This window comes from Poecilia formosa, unplaced genomic scaffold (genome assembly GCF_000485575.1).
Source record: "Poecilia formosa unplaced genomic scaffold, Poecilia_formosa-5.1.2 Scaffold43, whole genome shotgun sequence".
Classification (NCBI taxonomy): domain Eukaryota; kingdom Metazoa; phylum Chordata; class Actinopteri; order Cyprinodontiformes; family Poeciliidae; genus Poecilia; species Poecilia formosa.
The window spans coordinates 1572252-1592097 of NW_006799982.1; the positions used below are offsets into that span (position 1 = coordinate 1572252).

General features: G+C 37.9%; 1 protein-coding gene across 2 annotated transcripts in view; it reads right to left on the bottom strand.

Moving 5' to 3' along the window:
* The window catches only part of atf7ip (activating transcription factor 7 interacting protein), a 34717-nt gene that overhangs the window by 12623 nt on the left and 2248 nt on the right, over positions 1-19846 (bottom strand). The window contains exons 1-2 of one of the 2 annotated variants that reach the window (XM_007551669.2): positions 4156-4203; positions 279-331 (exon numbers count right to left, since the gene is read on the bottom strand). The gene's annotated coding sequence lies outside the window, so the exon portion shown is untranslated. Of the gene's footprint in view, positions 1-278; positions 332-4155; positions 4204-19846 lie in introns of those variants that run through there. The other variant, XM_007551668.2, reaches the window with a different exon arrangement.

Here is a 19846-nt window from a genome sequence, read left to right on the forward strand (position 1 = left end):
CTCAGCCAATCAGAGCGGACTAACTGGGGCAGTCCTTGCAGCAGCAAAGAGGTTATGCAAAACATGGAAGGCTGTCCGTACAAGGTTTTTGTTTCCCCACACACGGTACAACTAAGGCTAGTTGTAGAATTGCTTTAAATCTCCATTTTAGGAGCCTACATAACTGAGAGCTCTTTCATTCATTAATGAGATTTACATTCAAATATATATGATGAGGGAAATTGCTGCAAAAACAGCAATACTAATAAAATAAGTTAGACCTTTAATCTGGGACTCACCTTCAAACCAAAAGGTCCTTGGTCATGGATTTAACACCAGCTTTGTCGGCAACCTGAACAGGTAAAAAAAAAAAAAAAAAAACAAACCAAAAGGTCCTTGGTCATGGATTTAACACCAGCTTTGTCGGCAACCTGAACAGGTAAAAAAAAATAAAAAAAATAAAGATTCTTTAAGTGATTTTTTTAGCAACAAACATGTCGAACAAATTATGATGTAAGCCTAAATTTAGCTCCGCTGGAAAAAAAAAAAGATCCATCAGAATCCTGAAGAGATTTATTGAAGTATGTAGAGCTTCTAACATCGTAGCACACAGAAAAAGATCAACACAACAACAACTATATAAAGAGCTGTTCTGCTGAAATGCAGCAGAAAGATACTTAAAAAAAAAACATTTTATTAACAATGACAAACTTTCTTATTTGGTCAAACACCAGACAAGACTTATCACCATGTTGACAGTTGAGACAATCATCAAATGCTGACTTTTCTTTCCGTATTTAAATAATCAAAAATCTCCAATCAATACGTTGGGATCAACAGCAGAGCTAAAGGTTTCTGTTGGCTTCGTGGCGGGAATAAGGTTTAAAAGCTGGGTCTGATGATCATTTTCTGTGTAAAGTTGGTTAGCTTTACTGTTTCTGCATTGCTGATCTGTAGGACTGCAGCAGACTCGGTCATGTGACACCGCTACAGTCAAACAATGTTTGATTTAGCCTTCTGCACCTTTGCAGGCAGCTCTATGTATGTGGAAAAGTACTAGGACAGAGTGTATACTTTACACTGTAAAGCACCAGCGCAGGATGCTGGCGCACACGCTCAACACCCTAAACCATCTCTGCTCTGTTCTCCCACTGGAAGCATGCTCCTTGCAATGATTATCAAATCTTTGGCTTAAAAAAAAAATGAGGCATTTTGTACTGTTTAATACAATAACAATGTTTAAGAAAGAAAACAGTCAGCATTAAGAAATGGGGCGATGTAAAATAGCAAGAATGATCAATGTTCCACTTCACATTCCAATCTGATTGCAGACCACGCAGAGCATATTGTCTCCCCTCCCCCATCCTACGGCCTCAATAACCGAGCCTGGATTCGGTGCAAAAACTCAAAATGGCTGCCAGCTCTGCTGTTCGTTGTTAAGCTGAAATCTGTAGCTAGCTGAAAAAGGACTCCGTCAGATGGATTGGGTTGCAGCGCAACCGTGTATAATAAGGTGTCCTTGCTGAGCAGAAGGCATCAGCAACCAGAAAGCAAACTATTGAAATAATATAATTTTTCAAAACATGTAACTTCTTGTTTTAGTAGCTAGTACGAGTTCTTTCTTAAATTCATCAGACATACGGCCATTTACCCTAATGTAATTGTTGTAATCAGAAAACTTTGCCAGCAGCAACACTTTGCAGAAATGTGAGAAAGTTATTGCATGCAATATTTATGAACCAGAAAAATCACCATTTTTATTGTTAAACATGTTAATTGCAAGTTAATAATGTTAAAAGCGTGCTATGTTTCCTTCAAGATAGCATGGTTTGCTGATAAACCTTTCCTTCTTGTTTCACTTGCTAAAGTCATCAGTATGACAACATCAGGTTTTAGTGCAAATGAGAGAGTGATGCTGATCTTTCCCAACTTTTTTTTTGCCACTTTTTTGATAAACAGCCGAAATTTTGAAAAGGTCAAACGCTGACAGCATTAAAAGGTGAAGACAAAAAGATATTCTCCTCTTGCGTTAATAGAAAAAAAAACCTTCATTATGTTATAAGCTTGTAAAACTCAGGGTATGAAAATGTCTGTCAACCCAAAAGTGTCTTCTGTTTCACTACAGTCATTCTTTTTAGTACTTTGTGCTGCAACATTTAGTACGTGTTGTAGTAACTTCATGTAAAACAGAAAATTACTTGTTTGGGACAACAATCTGAAATGCTGTATACGTGACCTCAGAGAGGATGTGAAATATATCAAATCTAGCATCTTATGTTAGCGATTAGCATCAGTCGTTTGCTAGCATTGCACTCTGTGTGAGCTCCCTAGTGAGTGCAAATCCAAAACAAAATACTTATTATAATGCTGCCAACACTTAAATCCAGCTTACTTGGTGACAGAAATGGGGTGAAAGTTGAAAAAAGAAAAAAGAAAACTTTGCATCCAGCCTTCCCATTACCTGCTTTAAGTCCTGCTCTCTCTCAGCTTCAGTGTACCATAGACATAACTGGATATGTCATGGAAAGCACAGAATCCTTTCAGATAGCTTCACCAATCTTTGTGATAACTTCATTTTTAATACATAGCTGATACTGAAAATGGCCAACTTTAGCTACATACACTCCCGATCTTTTTGTTTAACTGCTTTTTGCCAAGATGAACTTTACATGATTGTTCATATAAGTTAAATGTACCTGGTATCAGATTACTATGAACAGTCTACAGCCTTGAAGTGACGTTGCACACACATTGAAATGTAGCATCCTTATTCACTTATTTACCGCTGCACGATGTCACAAGTGTTCATTCTCTAGCTGTGCGATCTGAGTCGGTTAAAATACGACTTCCTCCATCAACCGTATCTTCTCTAATGTTTATAGTAGAGCAAGGGAATAAATCGATTTTATCAACTAATCCGATTTTCTTTTCACGAAAATTAGATTTCTGAGAATTTTTTTTTTTTTTTTTTTTTACCAATTCACTCCTTGGGCTTCCGTAGCACAGAGTAAAGTCAGCACCCCTAAGGCCTACCATCTTGTTTCACAAGCATATTTTACAGCTTGTACAAATCTGGACTTTGAATTCAGGTCATCTCCCAAAATAGATTACTGAGAATAAAGCCAGGTTTTAGGAAATAAAAAAAATAGATTAAAATTGGAAATCAGTCTTGGTATGAAAATGAAAATGTATTTTATTTTTAAGCCACAACACCCAACCCTAATTTGTAGAGGCTTTCAAAGGTACCTATAGTACCTTTCAAGAAGATATCCAGGGTAATAAAGTAACCAATATTATTTACTTAGTTTTAGATCGACTTGTCAACATTCAGCTCCAATCACTTCGTCTTTGGTAAACCCAGTTGATGTCTCAGTCCATCTCTGCTTTTTGTACAGATCTTCTGAAGTTTGGTGCCTGTTGTGACTTGTTGCTCATTCAAAGCAGTTATGAAAGAGAATTAAACTTTGTAGCAACTCAGCTACTACCCATTTTTATATCTCATAGTTTATGGGATCCAAAATTTCTCAGTGTTTATAATAAAGCAAATGCTGTATTCACAAGTACCATTCCATAATACAAATGGAGGTCATTTAGTACTTTGTTTAGAAGGAAGTCCTACATTTTCAAGTTTTACACACAGAAACCACACAGGAACTGATGTCACAGATTTGTGAGGGTGAAGGAGAGGAATGCAAGGATAGCAGTAGCAACAAAAGCAACCAGCAATTTCACCAAACATCCAAAGCTGTTCTGTAGGTCATCAAGTTCATCCAGTTTGAGCAAAGAAATTTTAATGACCTCTGTAAAAGTTGCCATGTGACCTCCCTCCTCACACCTGTAGGGTTATTACACATACAACATCATCTGCACAATAATATAATTTATATGCAGCAGAGATGTGGTAAGTGTTGGCATCTACTTAGGCAATCCCGAAGAACAATGATTCAAAAAACAAAAACAAAAAAAACAACAAAAAAAACAAAACACAAGTTAACTAATCTGAACATTTTGGTCTCTGCAACAACAAAAGTACAAACTTTAAGTATAAACCTTTTTTTTATTCCTACTAGAGAATACTCTAAAGGTTTAGCTAAAACATGAACCTTAAAACAGGAAGAACAAATCAGTCTCAATGAGGCAGAAATGTAAAGCATGCTTAAAAAAAGAAATGGCAACCTTCCGCAGGATGTGTGGGAAAGGGCCCTCCATATTATTTGCTGATTGTTGAAGCTGGGAGCAGCTGAGATGGCGGTGCCAGAATATAAAAGAAAAGGGGAGGGGCTCGGCTGGGGCCAGTCCATGTTGCTCCTAGCAGGGGTGTGTTCTCCACAAGGGTGTGTAGTCAAACTGAGAGCATTCTGGGCATCACCAAATCCCTTTAAAAAGACACAAAACTTTCTTCCCCAGTGCTTTCTGTGACATGCAGCGTAACTTCATACAGTATAAATTGAATAACCTTTTTTTTGTCACTTGCTATAACTGAATCATACACCTGCAGGTATAAAAAATCCTGGATATTGCACCAGAGTGCACTTTAAAGTGCACTCTGGTGATTATCACTTACAGCCATAGCTAGCGGTGCGCAGACAGAGGGGAAGTACACTGCACAGCCTGTTGCATAGCAACACCCATCCCCCACCTCTAGCACTAACTAGTGCACAGTATGGAAATAACACCCAGCCTGGACTGTACCACTCTGACAAAAAAAGGCTAGGAGGGGAGGAGTGTCTGTTTGTCCTTTATTTGTCTTTTAAAGAATCAGCAGGCAACTGTAGCTTCTTGAGTAAAAAGGTCAAGAAAAGCACTGTAAAACCTGCTACTGTTATGACAAAGACATTGATTATCACTGTAAATTTTGAATGTGTTTAAATGATCTTTCACTGGACTGAAGATGTGGTGCTGCATTCATTTTTCTTATGCAATTAAAAATGAAAAGAAGTCCTTGGAACACATAATGCGTCACTGCGCTGTATAATTACAAAGAGATCAGCTAAAGTGCTATGTGCTATAAACTGAGCACAAATCATGTTAGCCTCAGCCTAGTTCTGTCACTCCACCGACGGTCTCTGTTTGGACTACAGAGAACCTTAGTCAGATAGCAATTTGATCTCAAAGGTCTCATACAGATTACAGCTAATGTCAAAAGGACAGGCTTTTAGAGAAGACCAAACTGTTCATTGTCTGGCAGAGTTATCTTTCTAAAATACAACATTTAAGTGGTGTCTTTTTCTCTCTCTCCAACCACCAGCAGCAGCATGTCTTTGTAAATGTATTTTTTATTTTTCCAAACTCTGAAAGCTTAGGAGATTTAGGTATTTAAGTATAAAAATACAAAGATGTGCTCCAGGATTAGGGAGGGCTCATTCCTTTAGTGCTAACTTCAGTTCAACAGACTATGTGAAATAACAATGGAACTGAGGACTTTGGTTTCTGGTTACTCCCACAACAAGTTTTGTTCTCCAAATGCCTTTTGCTTCAATCCAAATATTCCAGCCACAAAGCAGAAAAAAATATCGCCAAATTTTCAAACTATATTACGCCTTCCGAGTCTTTCAGAACAGGGTAGAGCACTGAAAATCTGAAAATTATTCTAAGAACTTTCTTTTTAGTAAATTACCTAATCGGAATGTGCTTTATTTCACCAACAACCAAGGAAACAACCATTTCCCAACAACAATTTACATTCTAATCATTCTCTTAATGTGTCATAGAATTGGAAGAAAAAAAAATAATAAACCACTTTCAATTTGCACAGCAACACAAAAATCACCCAAGTTGAAGCTTAGCTAACAGTGCACGGCCGTCGCTAAATTGCAGAGGCACACAACACCTAATCTAGAAGCAACTGCCCCCCCGGTCCCACAGTCCTCCCACCCTTTCTGTCTCTTACACACAGGGCCTGTGTATCTCTGGAACAGCCTCTCCTGCTCAAACATGGACTGTACCACTCTTATGGGGGAGGCGGGAAAACGAGTGGGGGAGGGGCGTGACAGACAAAAGCGAAGGGGAAAAAAAACAAAAAAACACCACCACAGCACTAAAACGGGCAATCTGACTTTTTTTAATGACTTTCAGTTTAATTTGACTACTTTCACACAGACCATGAAGGAACACACCTAATCTCTAGATTAAACCAAACAGGTAGCATCAATCCTCCTAAGAGGTCTATTTAAATCCTTTCCTTGCACATTAGCATATTTTTCCACTCATTCTCTCAGCATTCCTTACGTGTGCAAGTAACAACTGGCGCATATTAGCCACACAGTTGCAGGCTAGTTGCAGCAAGTGGGGGAAAAAAAAAAACAGAGCAAAGCCTGCCACACTGAGGAGTCTCTATCTGTCCAGCCTCTCAAACAGCAGGGAGGGGTTGGTGTTAAACAGGCTGAACCATTCCAGCAAGAGGGTGGATCCTTTCTACGAACAGGATCAAAGATACTAATTTTTAACTTCTCATAGGTAGATCACTTGGTGCATTAAAATGTCACATTTCAGTTTCTACATGAGTTGATTCTTAAACCCATTTACTAACATGTTGAAGACTCAGAAATAAACACGCTGGAATAAGATGAATCTGAGCTTTTCATTTAAAAAAAATACTTTAATATGTCTTCTTGTAATTTCTCACCTTCAATAAGAACACTTGTTTTGCAAAGAACAACAAAACTAGCTGTGCATTTATTGCCCAACCCCCCTCCTCTCTGTCTGCCACTGTAGAAACACAAAATGGCCACCAATGTTGCTGCGAACAGCATGCCGAGCACAAGCAAGAGCAGATCAGATTACTGACTCCGCCCACAAAAACAGCCAAACAGGATTAAAGCAAATACTGTTATCTTTGCATGTTATTTTTGATGAACTTAACTCCTGCTTTTAGAGATTGTTGTTGTGAGAGACCACATGAATGTTTACCTGGAACAGCTTTTTTTTAAATATTCCTGCTTATTTGACCCAAGCTGTACTAGACATATTAATGTAAAACAAGAAATAGCAGAGGAAGGAAATGGAACATTTTATTTCCTATTCAGATGGTTTTAGGTGCTTCAACCAGTGTTTCTAACTGTAAACATGACACAGACTTTCTTGGGACTGGGACACAGAGCAAGTTCCTGTTTATTTCTGATAAACTAAAACTATTAAAATAAGTAATTACCAATAATGGATATAATGCAAGGAAGTGTCCAAAAAGGCTAAATGCAGTGTGGACAAAAATAAAATCAGCCAGCTATTGAGGGCAGACACTGCATTCCAACTACACTGCGCAGAGCACGCGCTCTACCCTTCCCCCACCCTGACTGCTGGCATCTGGCTTCACTGAGACTCAAAATGGCCACCCGGTTTGCTGTGCGTAGCAACACGGAGCTTCTCCAGCCTGCCGCAGCTTCCAATAGAGCGTTAGCTTCAGCAGCACTGAGCCGCTGGGAAGTGATGCCTGTCTGTCACAAAAAAACTAAAACCTTTATTTCGGTGGAGCTGACGTCTTCAGTGCGTGTCGGATGCAATTTTTCATTTTTATTTTTTAAATATCGGTCATGTCAAACTGATTCCGCTGATTTCTAGCAATCAAAGTGACCCGTGTCGATTCCTGCCACACACAAAAAATTATTTTGATCAGCTTCCAGTGATTTTGACCTTGCCAACCAACTTGACTAAAATCCTCTAATCTGCAGGTCCAGCGGATATTACATTTTATTGAGATTACTAAGAAAGTCCAAAAAGTGATTAATCACATCACCTTCCTTTTTAATCTAGCAAATCTGTTTCTCAATCACAACTTATGAACACGTGACTCAGGTCCAGTGTTAAACCTGACTCGCCTGTAGTTGAGAAAGTGAGACCGTGTCAGTCTGGCTGTTTGCTTTGTGCCAGACTAACATGTAGAAGGACACTCCGCCTCAACCTGACAATCTGAACAAAATCAGCATGTTTAGAAAACACAAGCACTGATCTGAAACTGTTTAATAGATGTATACGTTTACAATCAAGCTGTTATGACTGATTATTAGGAATTTGTTCTCAAGTATTAATTGAAAGGAAGATAATTCACATACAGCTGCAACTCAGTCAATTAGAATATCTTCAAAAGGTTTGTGGATTTCTGTAATTCAATTCAAACACTTTTATTGTAATCTCTTGTTCAGAAGTGACTTAATACAAGCAATGTAAAGTGTAACCCATATCTTGGATGTGTCTGTATGTGGTGACACCACCTAAAATCAAGACATTGTCAATATCCCCTAAACTTTTGAATATGACAAAATCCACTTAAGATGCTGCTATATTGTGTACTTTTTAAATAACTACACTTTTTTCTTCCACTAAACTTTCTATAATTATGCTTGGATGCAGCGCTCACTCTAGCTTACCATATTTGTGGATGTTATCAACCTTCTTTCCCATGATTGTGTAAGTCATAACAGGGCATTTCTGCATTAAAAGTTATTTTAATTGTAATATTACAATTCCCCAAGAAATACAATGTTGTTGTTGTTTTTTTTTTTTTATCAAAAATTTCGTCAAAATTACCAGATCTAAAAACCTAAAATATATCACTCACTGTGTGATGAATTGATGTAAAACTTTTGATGTCAACTGCTAAATTATTGAGATACACATGAATAATCTCCTGGTGTCTGAAAGAGAGTCATTTCCAAAAACAGGAATTTTGAGACGGCACAGAATACCAATTTGCACTAAAATGCCTTAATTTGAGTAAAAATATAGTCGGTATGTAACTGCAGATCAAACACTGTATACAGAAGTCGTAATCTAATCACATCAGGTAAAAATTACTACCCAACCAGTTTTATTTTACGCTCTCCCATAGGATCAAGCATTTTATGTGTGCTGCAAATTCAAAGGCAGGAAACATGGTGGGAGAATGCAGCAGATTATTTTTTTCCTTTCTGTGACATTCCCTTACGTACATCCGTTTGTGTCTTTCTCCATGTACCTTGGAGCGGTTTTGTAGCGAAATATACTTGAATGAAATTTTCTCTAAAATCACTGAAATATTTATTAGTTATTTTGGGTGAAAAATGTTACTAAACATTTGTCGACCACTTGACTGATTTCCGTTTCATCTTATAAGACCTATCCAAGATAAGTCAATTATGGATTAAAAATGATAGTAATTATAATGACCATTTCTAACCTGTTAAACAAATAAACAGAATAGAGAACAAAGTATTAAAATAACATGATTAAACAGCAAAGCAGCAGTCTGCTCCCTAGCCTACTACTGCCCAAGTATTGTACGCGTGATTTGCTCCTGTTGTGCAAAAGCGAAGAGCAGCGACAGCAGGCTAAAAGGAAAAGGGGGAAGAAAACTGGGAGGGGGAGGGCAGAGCCAGAAGGTTCCATGTGAATCAAGCATGCACATGGTGATTATTCTTTAGCCATGCGCTACGGAGAGAGGCTTGTATCATAGCTCAAAACAGGCCACATATGTTAATCAAAAGAAACATCTTGATGCAAAATAAGGTTAGCCTTGGCTTCCTTACGGTATATAAACAAACAAAATTCTTAGCTGACAGCTGAACTAATAAGTATTACAGCTGCGTTTGTAGCTCTGAAAATAGCCCACCACACCTAGAACAATCTCTGAATGTATCCACGGTCTAAGTCACACTGACTGATGAGAACTAAAGCTAGGACTACACAGTCAGAGCCTAAGTCCACAGCCAGACACACAGCGCCAACACCCATCCCCCACACCTGCAGTCTGCTCCTCGCTGGAGGTTTACTGCCAAGCGTGGACTACACCATTTCAACAGAAGGGTGTTCTTACAAATGAGTGACAGACCTGTAGAGGGGTCTCACAAATTCGCAGCTGTTTAAACACTGTAAATAAAATTCAACCAGCCTGAGTTTAGGATATTTATTCCCAGCAAATTACAGGTCTCTTAAAACTGGTAGACATTCTACCCCATAGCCTCGAAATGGTAGCTCGTTCGCCCTGAGCTGCTGGATGAAATTTTAATTAAGTCTCTGTAGCTAAAAAATCTGCTATATTTCTGTCTATTCTGCTTAAAGTTTGTCAAGTCTAAGTAATTTTTTTCCCCCCTATAAAAATAAATCCAATATTCCGTGCTGCTTTTTCTCCTTCTGCATGAAACACACATTGATCTTTTCTCTGTGAAAAGCTGACCAACACCTTCTGATTTAAACTAAATGAATTAGTTTAAAAAGTTAGCCTCAGCTACATGCTTCCCAGCCTCCATTTCTAGTTTGATGGATTGCTTGTAGTGGATGCTTGTAACAGAAATGGCGGCTGCCGCTGCTGCTGAGAGGGTTTCTGTCACGGTGACTACTGTAGCACAAACCTACGTATGACCGTCTCTTGTTCATCCAAACTTTCCTGAACCTGACAGCCGTTTTTCAAAATCAGATCAACTTGCCAATTTTATTTGATTACTTTCCCCCCCTCATTTATTAACTTTTATTTAGAACAGGTGGCATACTTTTAGGGAAATTTGCATTATACACAATGTCCAAAGATCAATTGCGTTTCAAATGTAAATGCAATTTATTCATTGTCTGTAATCTTTCATGAAATAGAGAATATCAAACTACAGAAATGTTAGACCTAGTTACTAGAGTAAAACCTGATGCAGATAATGTACATGACACATTATCTCACAATGTGTCACGCATACAACACTCGTCTGAAACAACTGGAGCACTAATCCAAAACAACAGAAAAAAAAAATCCAAAACTTTGTTTTTATCCACTTGCAGGTTTAACACTGCAAATTCCTGATGTAAAACATCTATTGCCAAATTGCTTTGCTATGCTGATGATACTTTTTTGATACTACACTATTGTACCTCTTGCTTTGTGTGGAAACAAAGACACAGTAAATGTTTTCCTACAATCGTCTTGAGTCAAGACAAGACTGAGCTTTTCTCTGGTTTAATGACACAGAATGCTTGGACTGCGCCACCACTAAGAACCTTTCACTTTTGTGCAAAGTTATCATTAAAAGGAAAATATTTTAACTAAAAACATGCCTACTTAGAGTACCTTTCGTAGAAAATTATGTTCCAATTTTAAACTTAGTTAGGATCTGAAACAGCAGTGCACTCCAGAACTGATAGAGCCTGGTATCTACGTTTTTTTGGGGGGGGTTGTATTGGATATCAGAACTGATAGAGCCTGGTATCTACGTTTTTTTGGGGGGGGGTTGTATTGGATGGTTGTGCACTTCATAAGACGCAGCAGGCAGCTTTAATTTCACAAGCATTAGTAGAAAAACTAAACTCTGGAGGCTGCATTTGTTTTAAAACTATGTAGTTCCAATTATTTGATATGAACGTCGTACGTCTTGTAGATTGCTCAAGCCTATCCTACCAGTATTGTGATCTCAGCAGTTCCGAAACGATGCAACAAACTACAAATCTCTACAAACTAGTTCTCTCTTCTTTTTCTTTGGGTTACCCATCACAAATATACTTGAACTTTTTTCACATTGAGGTTTAGGTTGAGAAGTGTCATTTTCCCCCTCAGCAGGCTGAATGCATTCCTGATAAAGTCCAGCTTCAACATGTGCATAAAACACAAGTAAGAGATAAGCTATCTCAATTTTATCTGTACAAATCGCATGCTCTTCCAACATTTGTTCACTATTGATTAGCCTCTTTTTCTTTTGTGGCCCTTCTGGGTTGGTCGTATTAGCCCTTTTATTATAAAGAATCTGTCTCGAATTAATATTTTTCAAGATCTTAGTTTGCACTGCTTTCTTGTTCTCTTGCCAGCTAAGTTTGGTTTAATAAAAGCAGTTATTTGTTCTTATTTTTGATAGATTTTGCATATATAAATTACATAAGCTACGTTATTCATGACAAATCGTTCAACAATCAAAAAAAAACTATGAAATATAGCCACAGATTCGTAAATGGAACAAGTGTGCAGTAGCAAGTGCTTTACACCTGCAGGGAATTTATTCCTGCAGGTATTGTTCTAACCCCCTGATACTGACTATATAAAGTGATTGGGTTATTGTAAGTCTCACAAAATCCTGCAGTAGGCTTTTGAAAAAAAAAAAAAAAAACCTCACCATCCAATTCAACATTGTTACAATAAACACCACAAAATTTCTAGGTAAACCTATAAACCCACATTGCCCAGTCTCATTTCTGACACCTTTCCACGCTAGAGTCATGTGTGAAATGACTGGAGTAAAATGGAAGGTCAAAGCTGTGGGTAATTGAGGTGGTCTCAGAGTCCAGTTGATTGAGCATGAGGTGGAGGGTAGGGGAAGCTCAGTCTATGCAATTTTTCACTCTGACCATCGGGGATCTGTCCACACCTCTGATGTTGCAATTTAAAGAACAAAAAGCACACATTGTTGCAGGACTTGACTGGTTACTGTGAAAGAAACAGGAAAAATTTGTGTTTTTAACCAAAAGAGCTCTATACATTGTTTCTTTGCCATTTCATACGCAGATTTTTGTTTGCAATTTCAAGACAAAGGGATGCAAAGGGGGGCGCCTGTCACAGTCCAACTCGTCTTGCACACTGAACATAATACATCTTTACGTAGACTCCTTTTTATCTTTTGGGCACACTTTGGCGTCTGATGTCAAAGCATAGGGTAAAATTATGCCAACCGAAAATTATATCAGGAGGAGTTCATTTATTTTGTTTGGATGACAAGATCACAAAGGCTTTGTCTTTGCTGTTTGCAATCTAACTCTGTATGGCCAACGTCTACAGTTGCAAACTTTACAAGTTTATATTTTCTAATCTTCATCTAACCCCTGCAAGAAATTTGTCTGACTCAGATCAGTTGTTAATATTTATTAACATGGTTAATAAATATTAACAACTCAGATCAGTTGTTAATATTTATTAACCATGTTAATAAATATTAACAACTGATCTGAGTCAGACAAATTTCTTGCAGGGGTTAGATGAAGATTAGAAAATATAAACTTGTAAAGTTTGCAACTGTAGATGTTAGCCATACAGAGTTAGATTGCAAACAGCAAAGACAAAGCCTTTGTAATCTTGTTATCCAAACAAAATAAATATTTATTAACATGGTTAATAAATATTAACCATGTTCCAGAGCTAAGGTCTTTTTTTTTGCTTCTAGTACATTTCAGTTCTATGGCATCATTACAAATATTCATGGACAAGTGGCCAGTTCAAATTCAAGGAAAATTTGCCGTATGTGAAATGGCCAGGTCAATCCTTGAGCAGGAAACTGAACTCCACATTGCCGCTGACCCTTTTGCATTGGCTAAAAATGACTAATGGCATACACTGGATACCTTAGCAAATCTGCAAATACAAAGACTGAGTATAAGGGACATCCATGAACAACTATTGCCATTATTATTTGGTGCAACACAAACTGTTGGCAATGTCCAACCACAGCTAATTTTCATTTTCTGCCCAATTAAACATTCTAAGTCAAATGTATATAGAGAAGGTCAAACAACAAGTCTTGGAAACACTAATATTACCAAAAGCATGTTGACTGGCTACTGGGGAAAAGGTAAGCCACCTACCTACAGAAGACCTTGCTGCAGCAGCAAAAAAATATCCTCTTGTTAAAATTTACACAGCTACCAGGAGAGAGACTTAGAATATGCAGTAGTACATAGGCCTGTCACCATAAATGATAAATCAATTAATCGCATGATAAATTAAACCTATCGACCTCATTTTAATTATCCTGCCTTTTTTCTTTCTGTTGATGACACTGAATGAAAAAAAAAAAGGCTCAACTCCAGTGCTCTCCACTGACCCTCCCTTCCCCATTTCTTTAGTGTAATGTCAAGCTCACATTACACGAGTTGTCGGCCGACTGTCAGCCCATTTTCAAAACCTGAGACCACACATTAGCCGACAGAAATCCTAGGTATAACGGTTCAATCGGGTTCAATTGTGCAGAGTGGTTTCCAGCCACATGGGCACAAAATAATGGCTACAAGTCCAGTTAACTAATTTTAAAACCAGGCATTAATCAATGCTTTACTAGAATCTACCTGTGATGCATGTGGCTAGAGTCAGTGTAAAATCCTGACTGAATGAAAATCATTATAACCCATCTATGTCACGTTAACGAAGAACAGCTGAAAAGTTACCGGGTTTATCAACTGCTGTAGCAATTTGGCTCCAACTCTTCCCCTTGTCATTTCTATATTCTTTCTTGAAATGTTGAATAAATATTAATGTTGTTTCCACATATCATCTCCGATGTCCGCTGGACTTCGGGTTGTGCCGTGTCAGCTGTTTGGGATTCCCCTCCGTAATTTTCCCTCAGAAAGCACGGAGGAGAATCTGTGCTTTCTGATTGGCTACCCGTCACATTCAACAGGCTGCTAAGCTGTTGAATTTAGATCGGAGCGGCCACGACCGACGATCTACCGTAACACACCACACACTGCAGGATGATCGGTTACGAAATCACCAGCGACAATCTTGGATCGCCCAACATTCTAAGATTATCATAAGAGGAAAATAGGGGGCAAAAAAATCGTGTAGTGTGAACTATTGCGTCAGGATGTGCCCGTCTTCTCTATTTAAATCTAGTGATTACTGAAGGCCAATACAGTATACAGACTTCATAATCTGCACTCTTTTGGTTGAATGCAGTATTTATTTCCACTTTGGCATTATGTTGTTTAGTGTTTATTCAAGTAAATTTTTTGTTAATGGAGACTGAGAATCCATTTTATTTTTGTTTTTGGTTGTTTTGTTTTAGTTTATCAGTTCCAGTGTTATGTGCTCTTTTGAAAATAAAATGCATCCATCAATGGCAGGAAATCACATGCATTATTAGTCATTTCCATTAAATCAGGGTCAACTGATCTTGAAACAATATTATCATTTATCGCAATAATTTTTTAGACAATTAATCGCTCAGTAAAATTTGTTATCGTGACAGGCCTGGTAGAACATGAGAAAGGAACTGCAAAACGACGAAAGTGGGATGCCCACAACGATTAATCCTCCTGGCCAACACGGGAATTGCAAAGCTGATAATTTTGAAGTCAAAGAATACACTTCAGACATGACAGACATTGGCAACAGATAATTCTCCACCCCAAAGAAACAGCAGTTTGAAACCAGCCCTGATAACAAGCCTTGTTCTACTTTTTGTGTCCAATATTCATGATTTTTATAATTAATTTCATTAACTCAAATTCATTTATGGTTGATACTTTTCAAGATTATTTTAATCCACACATGTTACTACAGACAATGATTTTGGATAGTATTTCAGAAATGAGATTTTAATATTGTATTGGGAAAAAAAAGACGAAAACTGAACAAGTAACAGTCCTGCAAAATAGTTCATGTTTCTTTAGCGCTTTGTTTCATTTTGCTGATGTCCACATCGTAATATTTGTTATGATGTTGCTATGAATTTCAAAATGGATTGTTTGCATTATATTGACCATTGGATATATTTCTGTTAGGAGTGCACTTACTTATCGGTGCATATTTCCTTAATTTTGGGAGATCAGTGATCAGCCAATTTTTACACATTGCCAATTCAGCACTTTCTTGATATACGGAGCAACATTTTAAACAACAAAAAGTGGTACCAATTCCAATTTTGGCTTATAAGTTAGGCTTTTTAAAAGATCGGTCATCAGCGATCAGCCACCCCTAATTTCTGTATAGTGATGGCCAAATCACTATACAGTGATCCCAAGTAAGAGTTGGAGCTTCAATCAAGGCTTTGTAAATGGGTGTTTAAGTACCTTGTCCATTTCAGACAATCCTTTATATTCTTGATCTGCATGTTTCTTGCCAACTAAAATGTCTTAAGAAATAGGGGATGAAGTCAACCCAACAATATTAGACCCCTGATCCTCGATAGTAAATAGTCACAACCCAGAGACCTCTAAGGGCTGTTGTTGTGGAACAAGTTGGCGGTACAATTCAAAGCAGACAACATCTGTTGCAGCAGGAGTCCGTTGTGGCCAAACAGAGTAGAAGCACCACATGATCTTCCATTGTCCATCTGATCGGCGTAGCAGTTCATTACAACAAATTCTTAAAGAAAGAATAAAACATGTAGATGGATATATCACTGCCTATATCCATGTACATGATTCCAAAACTGTTCTATAGGCTGGGGATTTTGTTGATCTAAAAAAATTGGGCTTCCCTTAAGTATTTTCTGTTTGCAAAAGCAGTCCAAGTAAAAGGGAGGCTTTTTATTGGCTCTCATCTGTATCATGTGATCTACCGTATTTTCCGCACTATAAAGCGCACCGGATTATAAGGCATACCTTCAATGAATGGCCTATTTTAAAACTTTTTTCATATATAAGGCGCACCGCATTATAAGGCGCATAGAATAGGCTACAGGTAGGGTTGTCACCCATCCCGTATTGAACGCGATTTGTTCCATACTCTACAAATGTGGATGTGTAATAATAAAGAAGTGGTCCCGAATAATTTATATAGTAGGCTGCCCCAGTCATTGTTTCACTCACGGTGTTGGTGTTGCGATATTGTGCCCAAATGCTTTCTGGGTAACACAGACCAACCGACACGCTGCCGCCGCAGTCTCTGTCTCTCTTCCCCCGCCCCCGAAACATCCCGGATGAATGTCTAAAGCCACTTTGTTGACATAAAGAATGTCAACAAAACAGTCCAACTCCAGTCGGTGAGGAGAGCTTTCCGTGACTGGGCCGGGGCGTGGCCAGACGGTGGTCACCCTTCTCCGTTCGCGCACAGCATGTTCGTGGACAACATGGTGCCAAATGTCCTGCAGACGACCTGATTCTAGACCAGGGGTGGGCAATCCTGGTCCTCGAGGGGCCGGTGTCCTGCAACTCTTAGATGTCTCCCTGGTACAATACACTTGAATCCAATAGCTGAATCACCTCCTAAGTGCAGTCAAGTTCTCCAGAGTCCTGCTAACGACCTCATTATTTGAGCTACAACAAGACCTGTTGTAGCTCAATATTGGTCCATATATAAGGCGCACCGGATTATGAGGCGCACTGTCGGCTTTTGAGGAAATCTAAGGTTTTTAGGTGTACCTTATAGTGCGGAAAATACGGTACTCTGAGTGGGAGAGGAATAAACAGTAGTCATTAAAAATTGCAATACTGAAAGTAAAGTGCTAAGTTTTGAAGCCAGACAACCTATTCTTTAAGCTTTGTAAAATGACATTTCAACTGAACTCTGTTTGAATTGAAATTTATTAAGAGCCAAAAAAATGAAGAAAAAAAAACTGAGTTATTAAAATAAACTTTGCCTACATTAGGCTAATGCCAACATCAGCCTATCATTTAAATAAACAATATGACAAAGAAACACTTTTTGGTGAGGAGCTTGCTGTAGAGAGAAGAATACTACCAGTTTTAGTCTTAAATGAGGTGTTTGTAAATAAATTCAGAGGCAAAATGTGTAAGAAGATATTTAAATAGGAAAAAATGTATATAGAGACATTTGGCTCTCCATTCAGGTAATTAATTTAAAGCAGGGGGAATATGCTAACTATTTTAATGTTAATTGCAAAAAGAAGATCCTAAAGACAACTCCATTCTTTGGAGGGCTGTTGTAAACGAATATTTTAGTAATCGAGTACTCTATCGATTATTCTTATGATTAATCAAGTAATCGGATAAAAAAAAAGATAAAATAAAACATTGGTAAATCTAACATAACAGCAGTAGTCCTATCGCATATCAACATCAGTCCAATTTTTCACATTTGAGCTTTCCTAACAATAACTTTTCTGTAGTTTACAAAATTAACCTGTAACAATAATAGCTCGCTTTCTAAGTTAACCTGAAGAAAAGTTGTACAAAAATGTTAAATTATATTCAATTCAATAATGAAGAGACAGGCTCACAAATACGCTTATAAAAATGTCGGCACTCCAGCTTTTCGTCTATGTATTCATCTACAGTCAATTTAATAGATGAACTCTCACCTTGCCCAGACATTTATAGTTTTTGTGTTCATGTTAACGACGGGATTTGACACCTTCGTTCGTCACACACAGAAACTCATCTACCGGACATCATCACCAATCAATAAAATCCTCCCAGGCCGAACTTGACAATTGGACGTTATGCTGCTAACACTTAGCTTTGGTCAACAACTCAGGCAGAAGTGAGAGCGCTGCACAACACAAATAATAACCCGGCCGGAACACGGTGCACTAAATAATAAAATCTAATTTAACAAAGCTTCAAAACAGATCAATTTTCCTCGAGGAATTTTAATAATTGAGGTACTCAAAAATCACTCCAGGAATCTTAATTCCTGGAGCCCTAATTCTTTGTCTTCGTTTTAAAATCTTATTAAATCTTATTTCACAGCAACATATCATTTGCAAACTGTGTGATGTCTCCTGTGCTCCAAATGTAAACAAAAGATGACTGTTTATGGCAGAAATATGGAAAATCCTTGAGAACAAAATTCAAGCATATCCATGGCATCGCTTTCATAAACCAAAAAGTTGTATTCAATTAAGACGGTATCAGAAAATGCCTAATCTTAAATTTCTTGGGGTAGCTGTAGCTTACTCACCAAGAGTAGCCTGACAATAGGGAGACTGTAAGTTTGATTCAGACTACTTTGTCCCAACTAGCCAATGCATCTTTGGGTGTGGCATTGAACCCCTAAATTTTGCATCAATTTGTATGTGACAAATGTGGTTTGCAGTAGTTGGTAAGTTTAGGCCCTCTTTACATAGATCTGGACTAAGAAGTAGTTATAATGCTGCTGCCACTAGTCTGGTGGAAATGAGTGATAAGTGTCCTGAGGCGGGAGCTCGGCTGGAGACTGCAGCTCAGTGGAGGAGCATCGTGTAAATAGGCAGAGCTTTGTGAGAGCAAGCGTTTAGACCTGAAAATACCAGACGGCAGTCTTACGTAAACAAACTTTTAGATAACGTCTAGAAAAGTGCTGCGGAAATGAAGTCCTTCTAAACTTCTAAAATATTGGGGGAAAGGTAAAAACAGCTCTCTGAGGTCCACACACACACTGATGTGTCCATCTAATACATCACTGTAATACAAAGCAAGCCAACAATATTACTTCTTTCCATAACTTATTATGAAGGCCATAGAATACGTGGCTTAAGCATTACAACACATATTTCATTAAAGCAAAGAAACTCGCTGTAACACTTTATGAGCTGAAAAAAATACAGTCCTTGATAATCAGTGTTATATAATACCTACAAATGAACAAAGAAATGTGTATACAGTTATATTTTGATTTCACGCTAAATAGCAAAGGTTTTCTTTTTGATTCATTCTTATTTGGCAGATGAATACAGATAACTTCACAAACTGTTCAATTGTACAAAATCTATGATTAATGGTATTAAAAGAGAGGCTAAATGAATCTGACAAACTAAGAAATACTAACGCCTTCATGGACGTCTTTGAAAAATGTAGGTGGTGCCTTTAAAGACTGCTCCCACCTCCGCAGGGTAAAAAAGTGCAATGAATTACAAGTGCACCATGTGAGCACTGCAACAGAGGTGTGGGGGAGGTGAAACAAGAAACAGGGCTGTACCATCTTCCAAAAGGTGAAACATCTGAAATGGACCAATTTAGATTAATTTTACATCAGTTTCAAGTACCAAAACTATGATGAAGAAGTTCAGTTGGGAGAACTGAACTGTTCTCACATTTACTGTGATTCAACAGCTTTGTTAATCACATGCTTCTGTTGTTCCCTTGGGAAGCATGTACTCATTCATTTGTACATTAGTTGAACTAAAACTGAAAAAAAAAAAAAACTCATTTTAACTTCATAAGGAAACACTATATAGCAAAAAACCTGCCTAGCTCCAGTTTTACCATAGAGATTAGGCCACACCCACTTTTTAAGGCAATGTGCTTCATGGAAAATCACTGGCCTGTACCACTT